The sequence below is a fragment of the Nomascus leucogenys genome, chromosome 10, assembly GCF_006542625.1.
Source record: "Nomascus leucogenys isolate Asia chromosome 10, Asia_NLE_v1, whole genome shotgun sequence".
NCBI lineage: Eukaryota > Metazoa > Chordata > Mammalia > Primates > Hylobatidae > Nomascus > Nomascus leucogenys.
In genome coordinates this window covers 94,479,417-94,500,634 of record NC_044390.1, presented here as the reverse complement: position 1 = coordinate 94,500,634, position 21,218 = coordinate 94,479,417, and the positions used below count along the sequence as shown (strand labels likewise).

Genomic DNA, 21,218 nt, shown 5'->3' with positions numbered 1-21,218 from the left:
AATGAGCATCTAGTAGACGCCAGTCCGAGGGCTGGACTGCAGGATGGAATGGAGAGCAAAAGGAACAAAGAGTCCTGTCCCTATGATCTAACAGAAGGCTGACATGAAGCAACCAAGAACACACTTGACGATGTGAGTGCAATTCTGGCTACTGTAGTAGTGCGGTCACTACCAGGCCAGTCTGGGGTGGTATGAGAGCAGAGAGTGGGTGTAAGGGCAGGTCTGCTGGGGCTCGGGGGAAGCTCTGAACATTGAGAGGAACACTGCACCAGAGGTTGGATAGTTCAGGTCTGGTGGGGTCTTAGAAGGAAAGCTGTGAAGGCTGAGGGTCTCCCAGGGTTGAGAAGAATCATCCCAGAAGATACTACGAGTTTACACAGTGAACAAGCCCAGTGTTAAATAAAACTGAAGCATGTAGAGAGAAAACTTTAATTATCTTTCAACCTTTATGATTGGTAAAGAACAGAGACTCCTTTGGATTGTACTGTGTATTTAATAATTCTAACATTTTCCAGTATCTCTTTTTAACAGACATATAGTAGCCCTTTGACCCAACAGTGAAAGTGAGAGACCCATCACTTTCGTAAAATTAAGGCAATGGAGCTGGTTGCACCCCCATTTCTGGCCACCTCCACCAACACACACAAAGCAGGAAGGAATGACAAGATTTACTACATAACAAAGTTTTCTGAGGAGATCAGGGCAGGCTTACAAGCAGCTGCATAAATGTTTTGGGAGCACAGAGGCAGATGGCCAGCTTGGGTTATATGCTGGTTAGGATAGGCCTTCCTTGTGTTGCCAGGACATACGTGGTTCAAACTTCATGCCAGCACCACGAGAAGCAGTGCACAGACATTTTTGCTTTCGGGTTCTGATGTGGGGCAAGGCAGGGAAAGGAAAGAGTGAGGACTGACAGCTTGATAAAAGATTCAGGCTCTTTTGACATTAGTAGTAGTTTAGTGAAAACAAGGATACTTTGGCGGGCCCACTTAACCACCCAGAAAATGATATCTGCTCTTCTGTGAATATTTGGGCTTTCTAAATCCTGACAGTTCATTAAGGTCTGGGACCAAAGAATATAGGCTGGTCACTGTTGTGGTTTCTCAGGACCAAAAATGGCCCAGAGCCTGGAACTGCCCATTTATGAGGAAGCCACCAGCAGTTCTGGCTTTGAAATTCATTTCCCTAAGCACAGGGAACAAGGGATAGCTGGATTAGAGAATGATGCCCTCATCAACAGTGTCAGACGATGCACATGAAAGACCCGTGCAGGCCCTCCCCAGTTGTGGATGAGGGCACTCGTTCTGGGTCCTAAACAGCACTGTAGAACAGTGGATGATGGTGCTTACCCAGGGCAGTTTGGAATACGCAGTTGCTAGCTGCAAGGCAAGAGGGTCCTGAGAAGCTTGGGACTATCTCTGCATCATTAGGGCACAGGATGCGAAAAGCCAAAGCTCCCGAGTGCCCCTCTCATGCAAAGGTCCTTAGGAAGCTTGTGGGTTACCTGCTAAGATGGAGCTCAGTTTAGAGAGTACTGCTAACTTCTCAAGTACAAGCCAGGGCTGCCTACTGCTGCAGAGACATGGTGGGTGAACAGGAACCATTTAACGTAAGTGGGTCCCTATATATTTTACCAAGACTAAGACCTCTTCCTCTGAGGAAGAGGCAAAGTAGTATTATTACTTATAATAACTATTACCACTTGTTGAACATGTACTCGAGGCCAGGAACTGTGTTAAGCAGTTCATTAGTTCATGAATTCAAACTTTCAACCCATCTTTGCTATGGATCTACTACATGCCACACACTTAAGTACTGGGCATACAGTGGTGAACGGGAGGAGGGAGGAAGGGAGCTGGCCCTGGCCACACAAAGCTGACATTCTAGTGGAGGAGACAGACAATCATGCAGAAAAATCGATGTGATTTAAGTCTGGCAATGAGATGGGGACAGACGTCATGAAGAAAAGATAGGAAGTAGGGGAGTAGAGAGATGGCTGGGTGTGAGTGGGCTGAAGGACTCTAGAGAGAGGATCTGGGAAGACCTGTCAGAGGAAGTGGTGTTGGTGCTGAAACCTGCACAAAAGAGGGATGAGGCACGCCGAGATCTGAGGGTAGAGGGTGCCAGGCAGAGGGAACTGCAAATGTAAAGGCTCAGAAGGACAAGGATAGTGTGTGTGAGTTTACGTAGACTCTGGTATTCCATCCTGACATTACTGTAAGAATATACACCCTATTTTCAAATAATAAAATGGCATCTCACACAAGGTCACCTGGTTAGTGGTAGGCCCAGAATTCTAGGTCAAGAATGATCCTAAAGTTTGTTCCCTTTGCTACAGTGCTGTAGCGCAGGTGCAGTGTTGGGAAACAGTACGTCTTACTTTTTATTAAGAGAAATAATAATAATAATAATAGTAATAATAATAATAATTCCCCAACAGAAATATTTACCTAGAATAGAGAAGATGCAGGTTCTTGCCCTGGGAAGATTTTGTAATCTTGAACTGGCTAGACACCCTCCTGGCCTCAACTTCCTCCTCTGTGTGATGGGGATGCTGGGACCTTCCCTGCTGACCTCCCGGGGATGCTGTGACCCTCTTGACATGAAGGTGGTGTGAACGGCATGGTGGCTGTGGAACCTGAGTCTCCATTACTTTCAGGGTAGGGAGGAGAGTGGCAGGTGTCGTTAGGAGAGGAAATTGCTGGAGTCAATTATGTAGACTGGGGCTCCCGCTATGCCACACACAGGAAGGCTGGCTTCGTCTCCTGTGAAGACGCACGTCCTGAATGATGGCTCCACATTAAATGAGGCGGTGGCTGAATTCAGCCCGTCCTTGTTCCTGAGTCCACCTGCAAATTAGATGAGACAGGAACCTGTAGGCGGCTCCACGTGTGAGAAAGAACCCAGTGGAAACGACTGGGAGCCCATGGCTCTAAGTTTGAACCTGGCACTGTCAGCCTCTCTGGGCTCCCGCTTCTTGATGCGAGGAAGTCACTCCCAAGTCAGAGGCCGCTTCCAGCGTCAGACCTGGGGCTTGCCGAGGACCTGGGGTCAGGGAGGCTGTGCTCTCCCAGCTACAGGAAGCCCCATCTGACTGGTCCAGCTGTGGTCATGTGCCAGACCATGAACCAATCACTGGGGCCCAAGGAATGCCAGGTGCTGATTGGCTGCTGGCTTGGGTCCCCGAATGCATCTCAGGAGCTGTGGGTGGGGTCAGCTCCAGCTGGAAGTGGTCAGAGCGGGCTCAGGGGTCAAGTTCCCTGGACAGAAGAGAGAGAAGATTTAGGGCCAGTGTTTATCTGACCTTAGGTGTCTGAGCATAGCCAGTGTTCGTCTTCCTTGAAATTTTTAATAAGTCACTCTTTCCTCTCTTTGGGATTATGACCATTCAAAAATAATTTCCAAAATTTATCAAAACAAATAAATGTTGAAATTACATCAGCTCTGGACATCAGTGAGAACGCTGAACGTTACCATCTAAATCATTGAGTTCAGTAACTCTCTAACCTTCAGTCATGCTTCTTCTGCCTCCTGATATCAAAAGCAACTCCTTAAATTGAAGTATCAAGTAAGAGGATGGGTTTTTCCCCCTACTGGTAATAGTATTAGCTCAAGTCAAATGTCTGCACTGCTCAATGGGTGCCCCCTTTGCACAGGAAGTTACCTGAGAAGAAATCACTCAGCTGCATTTGGGTTCCTGCTCCCATGTTGGCATAAATATTCTCATTTTCATTCTGTCCCAGCAACTGGCAGAGTCACCATCCATCCCAACATTGTGGATGGCCTGGCAGGGTGTTATAAATCAGCTATCTTGGACCATCAATCCCTTTCCACCCTACTTTTTAGCCAATGGCACATCCTGGAGAAGTGCCTTTGACAGCATTGGATCAGAGAGAAGTACTTGTTGGAACAGCAAAGTTAACACTCTCATTTCTCATGAAAATGGGCTAATATTTTCTGGACTAACTTTTCAAAGGCACAAATGAAAGCTGATATGGTTTGGCTGTGTCGCCACCCACATCTCATCTTGAATTCCCACGTGTTGTGGGAGAGATCCAGTGGGAGGCAATTGTCTCTTGGCCGCAAGTTTTTACTGTGCTGTTCTCCTGATAGTGAATAAGTCTCATGAGATCTGATGGTTCTAAAAAGAGGAGTTCCCCTGCACAAGCTCTTTTTGCCTGTTGCCATCCATGTAAGATGTGACTTGCTCCTCCTTGCCTTCTGCCATGATTGTGAGGCCTCCCCAGCTGTGTAAACCTGTGAGTCCAATTAAACTTCTTTCTTTTGTAAATTACCCAGTCTCCATTATGTCTTTATTAGCAGTGTGAAATGGACTAATGCAAAACTTTGAGTCCTCCTAAGGTTTATAGACTAATAAGTATTATGACTCAGGAAAGGAAATGAGAGTTGTATTAATTTTCACTGCCCTAAAAATCCTCTATGCTCATCCTCTTCATCCCTTCCTTCTTGAAACCCCTGGCAACCACTGATCTCTTTACTGTCTCCATAGTTTTGCCTTTTCCAGAACATCTTATATTTGGAAATGTATGTTATGTAGCTTTTCCAGGCTAGCTTCTTTCACTTAGTAATATGCAGCATTTTGTCCATACTTGGAGACATGGCTTGATAGTTCATTTCCTTTTAGTGCTCATTATCATTGTCTGGATATACCAGTTTATTTGTCCCTTCACCTACCAAAGGACACCTTGATTGCTTCCAAGTTTGGGCAATTATGAATTAAGCTGCCATAAACATCCCTGTAGGTTTTTCTGTGATGTACATTTTCAGCTCCTTTGGGTAAATGCCAAGAGGCACAACTGCTGGCTTATACGATAGGAAAATGTTTAGCTTTGTAAGAAACCACAAAACTCTCTTCCAAAGTGGCTGTACCGTTTTCATTCCCACTAGCAATAAATGAGAGTTCCTATTTCCCCACATACTCACCAGTATTTGGTGTTGCCAGTGTTTTGGATTTTTGCTATTCTAATAGGTGTGAAGTGGTATCTAATTGTTGCTTTCGCTTTCATTTCCCTGATGACATGTGATGTGGAACATCTTTTCATGTGCTTATTTGACATATGTATACCCTCTCTGGTGAGGTGTCGGTTAAGATATTGGGCCCATTTTCTAATTGGGTTGTTTTCTTATCCTTGAGTTTTAATAGTTCTTTGTATAATTTGTACAATAATATTTTTTCATACAGGCATTTTGCAAATATTCTCTCCCAGTCTGTGGCTTATTATTTTATTCCCTTAACAGTGTCTTTCACAGAACAGATTTTTTAAAAAAATTTAATAAAGTCTATTTTATTAACTTTTTCTTTCTTGGATCATTCCTTTGGTGTTATATCTAAAAAGTCATAGGCAAACCCAACATTATGTTGATTTTCTTCTGTGTTACCTTCTAGGAACTTTATACTTTTGGATTTTATATTTAGGTCTGTGATTCATCTTGAGTTAATTTTAAAAAGGGTGTAAAGTCTGTGTCTGGATTCATTTTTTGCATGTGGATGCTCAGTTGTTCGAGCAACTTTTATTGAAAAGACTATCATTTTAATGGTATTTCATTTGCTTGTTTGTCATAGATCAGTTGACTATATTGATGTGTATCCATTTCTTGGGTCTCTGATCTGTTCTATTGATCTATTTGTCTACTATTTTGCCAATACCACACTATCTTGATTACTGTAGCTTTATACTAATTCTTGAGGTCAAGTACTGCCAGTTCCCCAACTTTATTCTTTTCCTTCAATATTGTGTTAACTATTTTGGGTCTTTTGCCTCTCCATATAAACTTTAGCACCAATTTGTGGATATCCTCAAAATAACTTGCTGGAATTTTGATTGGGATTACATTAAATCTACAAATCAAGTTGAGAAGAACTGACATCCTGACAATATTGAATCTTTCTGTACATGAACATGAAATATCTCTCCACTGATGTAGTTCTTTTTTTCATCAAAATTTTGCAGTTTTCCTCATAAAGATCTCATACATATCTTGTTAGATTTGTACCCAAGTATTACATTTTTGGGGGTGCTAATGCAGATAGCATTATGTTTCTAATTTCACATTCCACTTGTTCACTGCTGGTTTGTAGGAAACTTACTGAAACTTGTATATTAACCTTATATCCTGCAACGTTATTATAATTGCTTATTAGTTCCAGTATCCTTTTTTGTTCACTTTTGGTTGACTCTTTCAGATTTTCTACATAGATAATTGTGTCATCTGTAAATAAAGTTTAACTTCTTCCTTCCCAATCCGATTTCCTTTATTTCATTTTCTTTTCATACTGCGCTACCTAGAAATTCCAGTATGAAACTGAAAAGCAGTGGTGAGGGTGTGCATCCTTGCCTTGTTCCTGATCTTAGGGGGAAAGCTTCTGGTTTCTCACCATTAAGTACAATGTTAGCTATAGGTTTTATGTAAATATTCTTTATTGAGTTGAGGAAGTCCCCCTCTATTCCTAGTATAACAACAGTATTTTTGCGTTTGTTTGCAAATTATGAACGAGAGTTGAATTTTTTCATATGGCTTTTCTGCATCTGTTGCTATAAGGATGTGATATTTTTTCTTTTTTAACCTATTGTAATGTATTACATTAATTGATTTTTAATGTTGAGCTAGACATGCACACCTAGGATTAATTCCTGTTGGCTGTGATGTATAATTCTTTTTATACGTTGTGGATTTGGTTAACATTTTGTTGAGGACTTTTGCATCTATGTTTATGAGACAGATTAGTCCCCGAGTCTGTGGCCAACAGAAAATCTCAGTGGATATGACAGTGTAGCAAATCCCTAAGGTGCTCCTTGTTTGGGGGGATGCTCTCTCCTGTGTCCTGTCATTATGAAGAGGAGCCTCAGTGATGGGCCGGAGCTACTTCAGCCTCAGCTGAACAATCACAGAACACACCCATCAACAGGCTTTGACTGCACCTGCATTCCTTTCATGAAGCCAAAGGCTATTCACTTTTTTCAGAGCACTGAGTTCTCTGACTTGTAAGATGTCAAGACCTTTCTCTCCATTTCTTTGTTCTTGCTTGCTTGCTACCTTTGACTTTCCACCTGCAATTTTCAGCCTGGCTGCCTCCATGTCGCTGCCTCCATAGCTCTCTGCCTTTCTCCGTTTGCTTCTCACTGTCTCTATCCTTATGCTTTTCCTCAGTTTATTTCCCAGCTGTTCTCTCTCTATATTTCTCTCTCTCTCTCCGTCTATTTCTGAATAATTTAAGCTTATATGGTCTCTTTATATGGATATCTGCTTTCTCTCTCTCACCCTTTCTCCCTCCCTGTTGTGGGAAGTCAGGGACCCCAAATAGAGGGACTGGCTAGAGCCGTGGCAGAGGAACAAGAAGATTTCATGGACATTTATCACTTCCCAAATAATACTCTTATAATTTCTTATGCCTGTCTTAACTTTAATTTCTTAATCTTATTATCTGCATAAGCTGAAGATGTACATCACCTCAGGACCGCTATAATTGTGTTAACTGTACAAATTGATTGTAAAACATTTGTGTTTGAACAATATGAAATCAGTGCACCTTGAAAAAGAACAGAATAACAGCGATTTTTAGGGAGCAAGGGAAGGCAACCATAAGGTCTGACCACCTGCAGGGTTGGGCAAAAAGAGCCATTTTTTTCTTCTGGCAGTGAGTCTATAAATGGATGTGCAAGTAGGGAAGATATTGCTAAATTCTTTTCCTAGCTAGGAATATTAATATTAATACTCTGGGAAAGGAATGCACTCCTGGAGGGAGGTCTATAAACGGCCCCTGGGTGCATCTGTCTTATGCAGTTGAGATAAGGACTGAGATACACCCTGGTCTCCTGTAGTACCCTCAGCCTTATTAGGATTGGGAAACTCCATCCTGGTAATTTTTTGGTCAGACCAGTTCTCTGCTCTCGAACCCTGTTTTCTGTTAAGATGTTTATCAAGACAATATGTGCACCGCTGTACATAGACCCTTATCAGGAGTCTGCCTTTGCCCTTTGTCCTATTTCCTCAGAAGCATGTGATCTTGACCTTTATTCTGCTTTTTGCCCTTTGAAGCATGTGATCTTTGTGACCTACTCCCAGTTTGTACACCCTCTCCTCTTTTGAAATCCTTAATAAAAACCTGCTGGTTTTGAGGCTCGGATGGGCATCATGGTCCTACCAATATGCAATGTCACCCCTGGCGGCCCAGCTGTAAAATTCCTCTCTTTATACTCTTTCTCTTTATTTCTCAGCTGGCTGATGCTTATGGAAAATAGAAAGAATCTACGTTGAAATATTGGGAGTGGGTTCCCCGATACCTCCCTCATTCTTCATCTGTTTTTCTGCTTTGGTTTTCCTTCCATGTTGCTCTGGTTTTCCTTCCATCTTGCTCTGCTCTGCCTCTCTCTGTCTCCATCTATCCATCCATCCATCCATCTATCCATCCATGGGGCCTGACCAAAGGATTGGGAAGCAGCCAGAGCCTGCAGCTAAGACTCTCACTGCTCACTGCAGTCACCAAGGCACCAGCCAATTCACAGCAAAACCCCACAAAAAAGTTTATTCATGTTTAAATAAGGCATTAACGTGGACTTGAGTTTCAACAGTTCTACGCTTTTCCTCTGGAGTATTTTTCTCAATGTGGCTATCTAATCAGTTTTAGGTTTTAATTGAACAGCGGTCATTTGCTTGCTGGTTCTGTGGCAACTTGAAGCTTTATTAAATTTTAATTTAGCCAAGATGTATATAAGTAGACTTATTTAAGATAACAAAATAACAGTTGTAGTTAAGCAGAGCTTTGCTGAAGTGGTCATTGTAAGGCACAAGGAAGGAGTTAGAGAAAATGCTTCTATAATTGTGATTTACTGTCAGGGCTTGGACATGTAAATCAACAGGGTCACCAGAATCAGGAGAAGGAAAGGGCACAAGAATGCAGAGAACACAGGCCAAAATGTAATCTCTTATGTTCATCCCCCAACCCCCAACACACATACACACAATCTTCACTGAAACAGAGGGCAGGCTGATTTCAAAACCAGGCGTTCTCGTTCCCAGAGCCCATACATGTGGCCTGTTTACTGTTCTGTTTTTCACACACCAGATATCATCCTGGGTTTTCAGCACAGAGCTGTCTCATGCCCTTATGGAGTGTAGAGTCTATTGTGTCTAAATGGTAAATATCATAAACATAAAAGTTATTATATAATTACAATTTTGGTAACAACCATGCAGGGAAATACCTTGAAACCTAGTAATAGGAGTGTCTTAACTCACACCAAGAGCAGACAGACATGTCGTTTTCCTGAGCAGTGGACATACATGCAGAGATTTGAAGGATGAAAGCACAGCCAGGGGTGTTTAGGTGGAGGGCTCTGCATGTGAAAGCTCAGAAGACAGAATTTAGATTGTGCTATTGGAAGAACTAAGAAGACTGCAGTGATGGACAGAGAGAAGGGAGCAAGACAGAGCTAGAGAGGTGGGCTGAGGATGGATCACTCCATGTCAGCAGGTTTGGATTTTACCTTATGAGAAGCTGAATGTTTTTAACTTGTTTTCAGCTAAAATAAATAATCTGAATTATATATCTATATATATATATAGATATATATATATGTATGTATGTATATATGTAAATATTTAAAAGAACGTCTTGGTTGTAAGGGGACACAGAGAAATCAGTTGTCCACGTGAGAGATTATGGCTTAATGTGGGAGTTGGTAGAGTGGATGAAGGATGTAGATAGATTTGAGATAAATTATCATGATAAAAACTACAGAACCCCCAAGAGACCATCAGAGGAAGAAAGAAACTAACCACTTTGTGTGTAGAAGTACCTGGGTTTGGAGGGAGATCTCTGGGGGTTCCGGAGGTGTCAAGGAGATGGGGTGTGGCGGTCAGCTTGGGTGTGCCGAGGTTTGTAATGTTCGACTCGTGCTCTTCTGTTGTTTCTGCTGTTGTCTTTCCTAATTTAAAATCACAATGAAGTCTATGTTCACTATGTTAATAAGTCCAGAATATAGGTAGTCACTTCCCAAATGATTGTTGAGCCAAGATTTGAAAATACTGAAAGGAACTCGTGTGCTATGTGTGAGTCTGTGAGATGGAGGGTAGAGGGAGGTGGAGTAAGGGAGAGGCATTGAGGTGAGGGAGAGGGAGAATGACCCTGCACCTGGGTACTGAGAAGACATTCCAACCAACCATCAGGTTTGATTATCTCAGTCTGGGATGGAATGCCATCCGATTGTTTGGAACCTTCCATTTTGTGTGTGCTTCATGGCTTCATCCATTCGGACAACTGTCTAAATTAAGGAATGAGAATGAAGACAGTAGGGAGCTTGGTAGACACCCCTCTCCCCCTCGCCCCAGTGGTGGACACCCCTCTCCCCCTCGCCCCATTTGCTGATCTGAGCCCTCTCCTCTCCTGTTTAGGACACTGAGGTTTTGAACACCACCATTCTTACTAGAAAGCCTGTTTCGGTTCCTGTCAAAGTCGTGAGGGTCCAGGAGGATGGTTCTGTGGTCGATGTGTCTGAGTCTGTGGAATGCAAGTCTGCTGATGAAGACGTCATTAAGGTAAGGGGGGATTTATCTACAGATGTCCTAAGTGTTCAGAGCTTTTTGTCACCCCTTCTTTTTTCTCCAAGGTGTCATTCTGACTGAGTATCACATGCTCTAAAGGGCTGGAGGCCAGAATGACCTCATGAAGGAGGAAAAGACTGAATACAGAGTCTCCCTGGAATCAGCAGGCAGCTGCAGCAAGCGATGCTGCTTCCCTCTCCCTTGAAAGGGGAATCCCTGACCCTTAATCTCCAGCAAAAAGAATTCCCTCCCTCCCTTCTACATTCCTTCCTTCCCTCACTCACCATATGCATGAAACTCAATGACTATTAAAAAACATTCATCCATGTGACAACTAACCTAATATAATATTATCCACTGGTAATCCTTATATTAGGTTAATCACAGTTGAGGAAATTGAGTCATGGGACATTTCTGCTGTTTTTTTAATTATTATTATTCCAATTAGCTGGATTTATGGTCCTAAATTCAGCCAGAAATCAGCCCATTTTTGTTTTCTTCTTCTTTGCAGGTGTCTGAACAACCCAAATTCATGTTCCCACCTATTTTCTTTTTTTTTCTAACAGAGACCTCATGGAGAAAGGATTTAAAATTTTAGAATCATCTTTTCTCCTTTAAGTTGCTAAGAGAACCTCCAGGTTCAATCTATTCATTCATTTTAGACAAATACAATAATGCTGAGCTAAGTCCTTCATGCCATTCCACTGGATCCTGTTTAGAGGTTCACTGAAACTTGGTTTCAGTCTTAAGAACTTCATGGTAGGCAGAAAAGCCTTTAGGGTATTCTCCCATGGTAGAGCAGATCTGAGAGCAGTTGATTTGTTCATGTTTTAGATCACAGCTTGGTGAAGGCTTCCAGGGAGGCTGTGCCTTAAGCCAGATATGGTTTCCATAAAGAAACAATGCTGTTTCTGTGAAGTATAATTTTTAAAATAATAATGATAATAATCCTGAGGAAACCCAAATTTTATACAGTCTGTTTCCTGGGCTTGGGAAGTTAATTCTTCCTGAGACAGAAGGTGAAATAGCTTAACAACTTTATGCAGCCCTGTGCTGCAGCTCCTGGCAGTTCTGGGGCTCCTGGCAGGTTTAATTAAACAAATCAAGGGCCTTAAATATTTGGAGTTTAAAAAGGTCTGAGCCAAGTCACAGGCAATCATCTGCTCAGGAGCAAAATAAAATTGATGACTCATTTTTCTCAGTTGCCTCTGACAATATTCATTATTTAGCATTGCCATAGCGTTATTACCAAAGGAGCCAAGAATTGTGGTGTTTAGAGAAAGACTGTATCTACAGGCTGATGCTACTATGGACCAAACAAATGACTTGCCTCTGCAGGTCCCCTCCAGAGAGTCTGGTGTGGAGCCCCACATGGTAGAGAACTCAATCTCTTGCCCTCGAGATTCCACCCTAAAGGAGGCAAATCCAAGCTCTTGGAGAGTTGGATTCCATTATGCACTGTACTTAATTGTCTCCATTCTACAGAAACATACTGAATGCCCTCTCCCCAACCTGACAGATACGTCACTTTGGAGAACAGGAGTTATGTGCTGCATGGTCACTGTTGTAGCTACGTGAATATGGGAATTTCTTGGCAGAAACTGAAGCTTGATCTCCAGGAGAACATACTGAGTTTGCAAATCACCAAACTTGGAGGCTGCTTCATCACCATTCTAGGTCCAGGTTCTGTTCAAATCCTGGCCTGTATAAATTGAGGGGACTTAATTAATCAGATGTATTGCAGTTTTCCAAGTTGTACTGCCCATATTAATGATGCATGTTGCCAGGACTCTTTGAGGAATGGACTCATCCTCAAAGCTGTGCTTTCCTTAGTGTTGACCTTGTGATATGCCAGGTCATTGAGGACAGTGTGAACCCTCAGTAGCACCTTTTGGAGCACTCCCCAGTCTGTGGAATTTTCACTCTCATGTCAGTTCAGGAAATGCTGAACAATCCCCAAGGAAGATACTCCACGGATAGCAAGGACCTTATGGAGCTTCTGCAAGAAAAGTGTGGACTGAGGAAATTCTGTGGATTGGGATACAGCAAAGGGAGAAAGTGTGAATTTGGAAAAATGAAAACTGTGGTGATATGAAGAGAATATCAGCATTTGTGAACTCAAAAGTATCTGAGACAGATCTCAATCAATTTAGAAAGTTTATTTTGCCAAAGTTAAGGATGCGCCCAGTGCCTGATGTTGGCGAGGTACAGCTTGCTTTTATGCTTTTTAGGGAGGCATAATACATCAATCCATACCTAGAAGATGTACATTGGTTGGATCTGGAAAGGCAGGACAATGGCAACTCGAAGTCAAGGGAGGGGGGCCAAGTTATAGGTAGACTTTAAAATGTTCTAATTGGCAATTGGTTGAAAGAGTTAAGTTACTATCTAAAGACCTGAAATCAACAGAAAGGAATGTCTGGTTACTATGATAGAGGAGTCAAAGATTTGTCATGAAGATGAAGCCTGCAGGTAGCAAGCTTCAGAAAGAATAGATTGTAAATGTTTCTTATCAGACTTAAGGTTTGTGTTGATGTTAATGCTGTTCAGCTTTTCCTGGATTCCAAAAGGGAGGAGGGTATCACGATGCATGTCTGACCTGCTTCCCTTCATGGCCTGAACCAACTTTGGGATGCCCTTGGCTGAGGAGAGGGGTCCATTCAGATGATTTCCGGGCCTTAGGATTTTATTTTTGGCTTGCACTTTTTTTTTTTTGAGAAGGAGTCTTGCTCTGTCACCATGCTGGAGTGCAGTGGTGCGATCTGGGCTCACTGCAACCTCTGCCTCCTGGGTTCAAGTGATTCTCCTGCCTCAGCCTCCTGAGTAGCTGGGACCACAGCCACGTGTCACCACGTGTATTTTTAATAGAGAGGGGGTTTCACCATGTTGGCCATATTCTTTCTGAAGCTTGCTACCTGCAGGCATCATCTGTATGATAAATCTTTGGACCCTCTACTCCTTATCATAGTAACCCCGGCATTCCTTTCTGTTGATTTCAGGTTTTCAGCATTAACACCTCCATCTCTTGAACTAGTGATCTGCCCACCTCGGACTCCCAAAGTGCTGGGATTATAGGCGTGAGCCACCGCACTGGGCCTTGGCTTGCAGTTTTGATCTCAGGATTGGTACGACTTTGGAGAAGACAGAGGATGCAATTGTTAAAGAGTCCAGAATCTGGGAGAATAAAATAATTTTCAGAGACTGGAACCTCAACCTAGTCTGGCAAGTGGAAGAAGGATAAAAAGTCCTACTTTTAGTTTAAGAAAGTTTTCATTAATTTTAAAATATGCAGCATAAGAGCAGCATCTGTGTGAAAAAATCTTGGCATCTTTATAAATAGTAAGATCCAATGAATCAAATGAAGAGGCTGCCATGAGGCTGATGTGATCTTCATCAGCATTAATCAGAGCGTGGTCCCAGCACAGGCAACGCTGCTGTACTCCATGCCAGATCTGGTCCAGAAGGGTGTATGTGTGTGTTTGACTTTTTAAAATTTGAATCCACTTCCAGCATGCAAACATTGTTAATTTCACGTCTGGATTCTGAGCTCCTCTTGAAACACCATGTGGTTAGGTTGTCCTGGGCCCATACTCCTGCCTGTCAACATCATCTGGAGTGGACCCGTTGTCTACAGAAGCTCTCCACTCCCCACCACTCGAGCTCACTGTAATCTCCACCACTCCCTCTCGCCTTCCACACTGAGGGTGAGGGGCACTTGTCATTTCTTGTCACATTTGTGCCACTGGCTTTCTGACAGTAGATTTCAGAGCGATGTGAGATATTTCTTTTACACTGGTCTCCATAAAAAATGAGCAACAGATGATAGCCCTCACTCTGTCACTCCAACAGAGAATTCTTTCTAGGTCATAAGCAGAACAATGGGAAGTCAGATTGTGTTCTGCTGAAGAGTGTCCATGGGCTGAAGGCTTTTGAAATCAAATCACAGTAGAATTGCCTGAAGGAAGTGAGAGTGTATAGCCTGATGCCGAGAAGAAAAGGCCTGGGGGTAAGGTACAGAGGGAGAACTGACAGCTCTTTTTAAGTCTTTCAAGGGCTGTCATGTGGAAGATGGAGTAGGTTTGTCCTTTTTATATTCCAACAAGGGAAGTTAAAAAGGAACCATTTTTAGCTTACTTTAAGGAAAAAGAATGCAGAGCCACTGAATTCTTTGGTTAAGCTTTCAGACAGATAATGTTGGTCCAAATCCTGGTTCTATCTTCTATGTATTTGATCTTGGGAAAAATTACTTAAATTTCCCCAAGCCCAGTTTCCTCATTTGTAAAATGGGAATGACAATGCTGAGGCGCAGAGCTACCCTTTCTAGCGATCTGTTCTAATGACAGTCCACAAAGCAGAACTGACATTCATCCAAGAAATCCTTGAAAATGTTTTGGAGAACACCTAGGCTTTTAGAGGTTCCCAGGCCAATTGGTTTTTGTCTTTGCTTTAATTTCTTCTTGTATTTGACCCATGTGCAAATTTTATGGGGCAGTATATGGTCCTCACCATACACTGGTTTTACAGGCAGTATTGAATGGAGTCATAGATAAGAAAGATTTGGAAGACAATGAAGGTAAGTTAAATTTTTCCCTCTCTATTTTATTCTTCTCTCCTTCATGTCTTCTGATAATAAACTATTGTCAGGTGGAAATCTACAGAAAGTCTGAGCGCTGATAAATGAATTATCATTAATTAGTTTAAATGTCGTATAATGCAATACTAGTGAAATTTGGGGGAGAATGAAATGATGCTTATAAAAGGGTCCCACAGTGCTTGACCTCCACTACATCAGTAAATATTACATATACATCTATGTTACATCCATATCCATATCTTCGTCTCTATCTTCTAACCTCTACTTGACTGTAGGACCCATGGAGTCTGGGCTATGTCCCTTTACTAATCACGTGTCCCCTGTGCTTGCACAGTGCCTGGTATATACATGGTGCTCAATCAGTATTTTGAACATAGGAATGAATGAATCCAGAGGTGAAATAAATCCTAAGAGTGGCTGTCCAATCTTTGTTGGACTATCCTGAATGGATTTAACATCACTGAAAATCTTCAAAAAGAGGCAGAAGGGCTTATGTGTCAAACAGATTTGGCAATGGGTGGAGACTTGGACCTGAGTTCTAAGATCCTATGAATCAAGTCTTCCCTTGATCTTACTGAGTGATTTTAATCTAGATATACTGATTGAACATATATAATGCATAGGAAAGTGTACAAAATGTTGTGCGAGTCACAAAGATGGAATGGATATGGCTTCTGCCATTGGGAGCTTATACTCTAATGAATATTGATAGCTAACACTGATTAAACAGTGAATATTGATAGCTAACACTTATTATGTGCCAGCTACTACAAGTGTTGATCCATTTAATTCTCATAACAGTCCTTTGAGGTAGAAAATACCACCTTTCACAGTCCATAGATAAGGAGATGTAGATGGAGGTGTAGATGGTTTAATTAAAGTCATCTAAGGTCACTCAGCTAGTGAGTGTAGCAATCATATATTCAATCTGAAAAGACTGGCTCCAGAGCCTGTAATCTTAACCATGGAGCATTATTGAGCTGTTATTCCTTGTAGTTGCGCAGAACATGCTTAGGGAAGGTTCTTATGAGCTAGTATCAAAATGCCATCCCTATAGTCCCCATCAGAGGAATCAGTTGGTAGTGGACTTTTTCTAAAGTATTTGTAAAATACTTTGTTAAAAAAATAGCAGGAAGACATGTTTTCCTAGCTTTCTCATTTCTTTGTACATCTTCACAGGGAGGACAGAAAATGTGGTTTTTAGAGTAAGATTCTCTTGTAATCTTTGAGGATCTGTCTTTCTAATATGTGGGCTTCTGTTTTTATTGGATTTGGTAATTGTATTTTTGTCAATGAATTATGGTTCCCAGAACCCCAGAAGTCCGTCATGCATCATCAACAGGAGATGAGCATCTTTATTCTTGGAAAGAAAAAAAAACGTAGAATCATGCTGATCTCAAAGATGGTGCCCTCCTTTTTATCCCTGCAGTAATTCAGTTTCTCAGCTTCCAGCGTCAGCTGGACTAGCAATGAGGAGATGCTAGAGGGCTAGTAAAAGGACATTAGCGTGCAAAAGCCTTCCTATCCCCAGGGAAACATCTTGTTTTCAAACTTAGCCTTCCAGTGGTTAAGGCAGAATGTCTTCTGATGGATGAGCTCTCAAGGAAATCTAAGGTTCTCCTGCTGCTTGTTTGGCAATGTGTGGAAAGCTGGTTACTAAATAGAACCCAATGTCACCTCTGGTGAAGATCAGCAGTTTTGATAGAGCAGCTGCATTTCTGGAGCTAATTTTCAGCAGCTACAAAAGGGCTCTGAGATGAGGTTTCCTAAAGTTTTTGAATTTTCAGATTAAACTATGGAAGGAAATATATTTTGTGGAATTAGTCCTTTAGAGAGGGACATTTGAACTGCAGTCATTGAGCTAAAGGAATCATTATTCAGGTGGAGCAGAATAGGACAGGTGTGATAGGTAGTGAGCTCTGGCAGGGATAACTTGAATTCCCTCACTAGCTATTTGTGGGCATTCTGTTTGCCTGTTTGCAAATAACAGAAATCCAAATATAACTTGCTTGAGCCACTGAAGAAAAGTGTATTGGGCAAGTAACTAGAAGAGGTCATAATGACTTTAAGTTGGATCCAAATGCTCCTTAGGATTTGGTTACTCTCCATCTCTTATTTCTGATATCCCCATATGTTGTCTTTATTCTCAGATGGATTATTTCTATATAGTCACCCGCAGCAGCTAAGAGGTTTACATCATTTCACATTCAGGTTCACAAAAAGGAAGATTCTGTTCTCTAGTGCTTCCAACAATATTTCCAGGTTTAAAGAACACTAGGTCTCCTGCACACGACCATTTTTGATCTGGTAGATGTGTGGCCATATAATAGAATACGTGGATTGACCATGCCTGGGTCATGTACCCACCTCTGCAGCTGGAGGTGGGATTGGCTTAACTTGAAGCACATGGTCAAGGAGTGAGGATTGATTCCACAGGAAAATTTTCATTTCCCATGAGATACTCCCTGTACTGTCAAAACACTAGAACCTACTTAAGTCTCAAAATAAGACGAGGTTTTACTCATGGTTTTCCCATGCTCATGCTATTCCCTGCATTGGGAATCCTGTTCCCACTCCTGCACTTGGATACTTCCCAGTCACCCTGAGACTTGGCTAAAGTGCTCTGTGTTCTGTGCAGCCACCTTCCTGTTGCTCTCCCTGCCAAGGAATCTTACCTCTGTGTTTCCATTGTCCTGTACAGGCATATTAGGGACTCAGCACTTTGTATGTCTTTGTGGGTGTTGATGCATGTGCCCCTTGGAGGTAGGTACCATGCCTTGTAAATATTTCTATCCCCATGGTATATTCAAATACAGTAATAGCAACAAGGACAACACTGTCATTACAACACACAGTGGTACTGTGTCAGACACTGTTCTACTTTGTAAAAATACATTACAGCATTCAATCTGTACAGCCTTCCATGAAGTAGATGCAGTAGATGTATTATCCCATTTTTCAGCTCAGAAAACTGAAGCACAGAAAGGATTTTAATTGTGTGTATTCAGTGTGTTTTGAGTAAACATTAGTCTATTGCATGTCCAAATTCACAGTACCTAAAAATGGACACAAAGTTCCTTCTTACTGCTATCTCATTTAAAAACAGATGTTTCTGGAAATGTAGATTTTATGCAAGATTTTTGACTTGAAAATCTCATTCAATTGAATAACATTTGCGTGTTTAGTAATGTATAGGGAACTGGTTACCTTTTTAGTTGGAAAGGGCCTATGAATACATTCTGCCTGGGGACTGTCAGTCTGATCTACCCCAAAAGTTGTGCACTGTAGGATCAGGTAAACAAAATAGAAGCTAGAGGCTCAGCCACAGGCAAGGGTGGAATTGAGAGTGTTCCTGAAGAATCCACAGGTATTGATGAAGTGAAAGAAATGGGTTCAGAACAGACTCTTTGCATTGGCTTATCTGGAAAAGGTCCTTGTCTGCTGTGGGCTTCCAAAGAAACCCTCTGACTGATTTGAATTTTATTTGGAAGAACATATAGAAAAACTTGAAAGAAGTTTCAGGCTATTTCTTCTTTTTCCTTTAGCAATGATTGGCAAAAATTCCTACAAAAAACACTGTCATTCTATTTCTGTGCATAGATTTCTTTCCTTTGCTCATCACTAGGAGCCAGACAGCCAAGAATAAGTTGTCAGGCAGTTTGGATGTTATTGCTTAATTTTGTCCTTTATGCTGGTAATTTGGACTTTTATTGTTCCATTCTAATTAGATATGTGCCATGTTTTTCCTGTTGGCCAGGAAAAGATATTGCTGTATTCTCAACCTTTTGTTCCTGTCAGCTTCACTATGATTCCAATATTAATTAGATTGTTTGTTAATTTCTGTCTTTGGCATCTCTAATTAAGAACTAACACTCTGGAATTGTTTCCACATAATTCAGGGAAACCTGGGAATGAGCCAGTGTAAACCTGCATGCCTCCCAGCTCCACCTGCCCAGTAAACAAGGCCACGTGCTTCCTTCCCTGCTCCCCTGGAAGCCTTTCATCTGCTCTTTCCTCAAGGCCCTAGAGTCTTGTGTTTCCCAGAGCCATATTTGTTTTGTGTATATTAGGAGAGATGGGGACTCTCACTGATATTTTGGGGCTTGGCTCACACTTTAAACTCCTGCCATGCAGCTTTGATGGTGGGCAGAGAACATCAATTCCCTTTACCATAAAGAAGAACTGCTTTGTGGAATTGGGACTTATTAATGAGTCAGAGCAGCAGAGATAAGACATACGTGGCTCTCAATCCTAGCATGTGCCCATGGCAGACATCACTAATCAATACTGGCACTCCTTCCTACTAAACCCTAGATTCCCTCCCAAGCAGAGCTCCCTTGAGCCACAACTATGAATTGACTTGCCTTGGCCAGTGAGATGAACCTATTTCCTATTTCTAATAGACCTTCTCACAGCCAGCGGAAGTTTTTAATAAGGATTGAGGCATGATGTCAATGAGGCAAAGGTATGTATGAGGAAGTCTGATATACTGGAGGAAAACAAAGAGAACTCTTTTCTGTTATGATTCTGGAACAAGTGATAGGGAAGTCTTTGTATTTGCTTTTCCCCTTTTCTCGTCTCAAAGATAAAAACTCAGCTACTGATTTTTACACTTTGATTTCACAATTCACAGCATTCTTTTTATAAAAGTTTCTTTTCTAAAATAAATTTTCATAAGTAGTTTACAACAAGTTTGGAAAACACACACCCTGGTTTCTACCCTGAGAATATGCTTATCCTGCCAAAGTGTTTACCTTTTCTTTGACTAATTTATGTGCAAACCCTGAGCACCTAAACTTGTGGCTCCAGCACCTGTGCCAATGGCACCTAATTAACAGCAGGTTCAGAGAGTGCAGCTAGAGCTGGAGCAGGGAGCTGGGCTGCACCGTACGCTAGGCTTTTACCAGATAAACACCCCCAATCCCTTCTGGGGCACCTTTTGATGAATATGAAATGCCTGGATCTTTTCCTAATCTAACAAGTGTTGGTGGCACTTTTTAGATCTCCCAATGTCATGAGATAAAGTGCTAAAATGAAAACAGCTCATAAATAAGCATATAATAGATGCTATACTGTGTAATAATCTTGGGCCTAAGTTGCAGGTGTACAATTGATAGGGAGAAAAATTTTCGTAGCACTTGTTTATAAAGGTGGAATCAAACCTTGTTTTGTGTGATTTGGACGAGGCTTCTTCTCAAAGGCAAAAATAATCAGAATTTTTGTTTTCTTCGTATAGGAGGCCCAGCAAGCAGATTTGAGAGATTGTGCTCTGTACTTGTGCAATCTAATTGTGTCCTGTTAGAAAGGAGATGTCCTGGGAAACTCAAATTAAGGTGAGCAGCAGCCTCTTCTTGTAGTTCAGGTGGACAGAACACAGCCGCTGAGGCCTGGCGTCTTGTAAGCACTGTGCAAACCCTGCTCTCCTGCCAATCACTGTATTTTACAGCGTTTGGCACAATTCTGTGTCCTTCACTCAGCTGGGCCTCCTCCAGGGCATAAGCTCTCTGATTCCCTCTGTGTCCCCAGAGTCCTGCCCAGATCCCACCACATAACATCACTGGCCCTGAGCCAGGCCTGAGATTTAGCCTCAGGCTCCGTAAACTCTGTGCCCTTTAAAATGGTGACTTGTCGTTTCTGGACTAAGTCTCTTCAGAGTGGGCACAGATCAGATCTCTGAGGTCTCGTTCAGCACCAGGACGTTAAGATTCTATGATGGAGGTGTGTGTTGAATGAGATGGGAAGGGAAGCTGTGCAGTGGTCCCCATTCTGCCCACCCTGCCCTCGAGGTCCACACTTGCTGGGAGGCCTGGACATTTCATCAGTTATAGGATGAGTGCTGGGCAAACCACCATGGAGAGATGAAGAAATGGCACATCCAAGCCATGGTCCAGCCACGGAGGCCAGATCAATATATGTGAATAAGAATTGATCAAAAGGAGTACAGCCAAGTGCACAGCATCACAATCACACCTCAAAAGGCTGGACTAGGAAGGTCTTTTGGAAGTGGGGGCTGAGGGTGACTTCTAGTGCAGGTGAGAGAAGGGAGGGGCTCACGGGGCCT

General features: G+C 42.1%; 1 pseudogene; it reads left to right on the top strand.

The window, feature by feature from the left end:
- Positions 1-1,115: 1,115 nt before the first annotated feature.
- LOC105740361 overlaps positions 1,116-21,218 on the top strand; it is a 43,037-nt pseudogene continuing 22,934 nt past the window's right edge.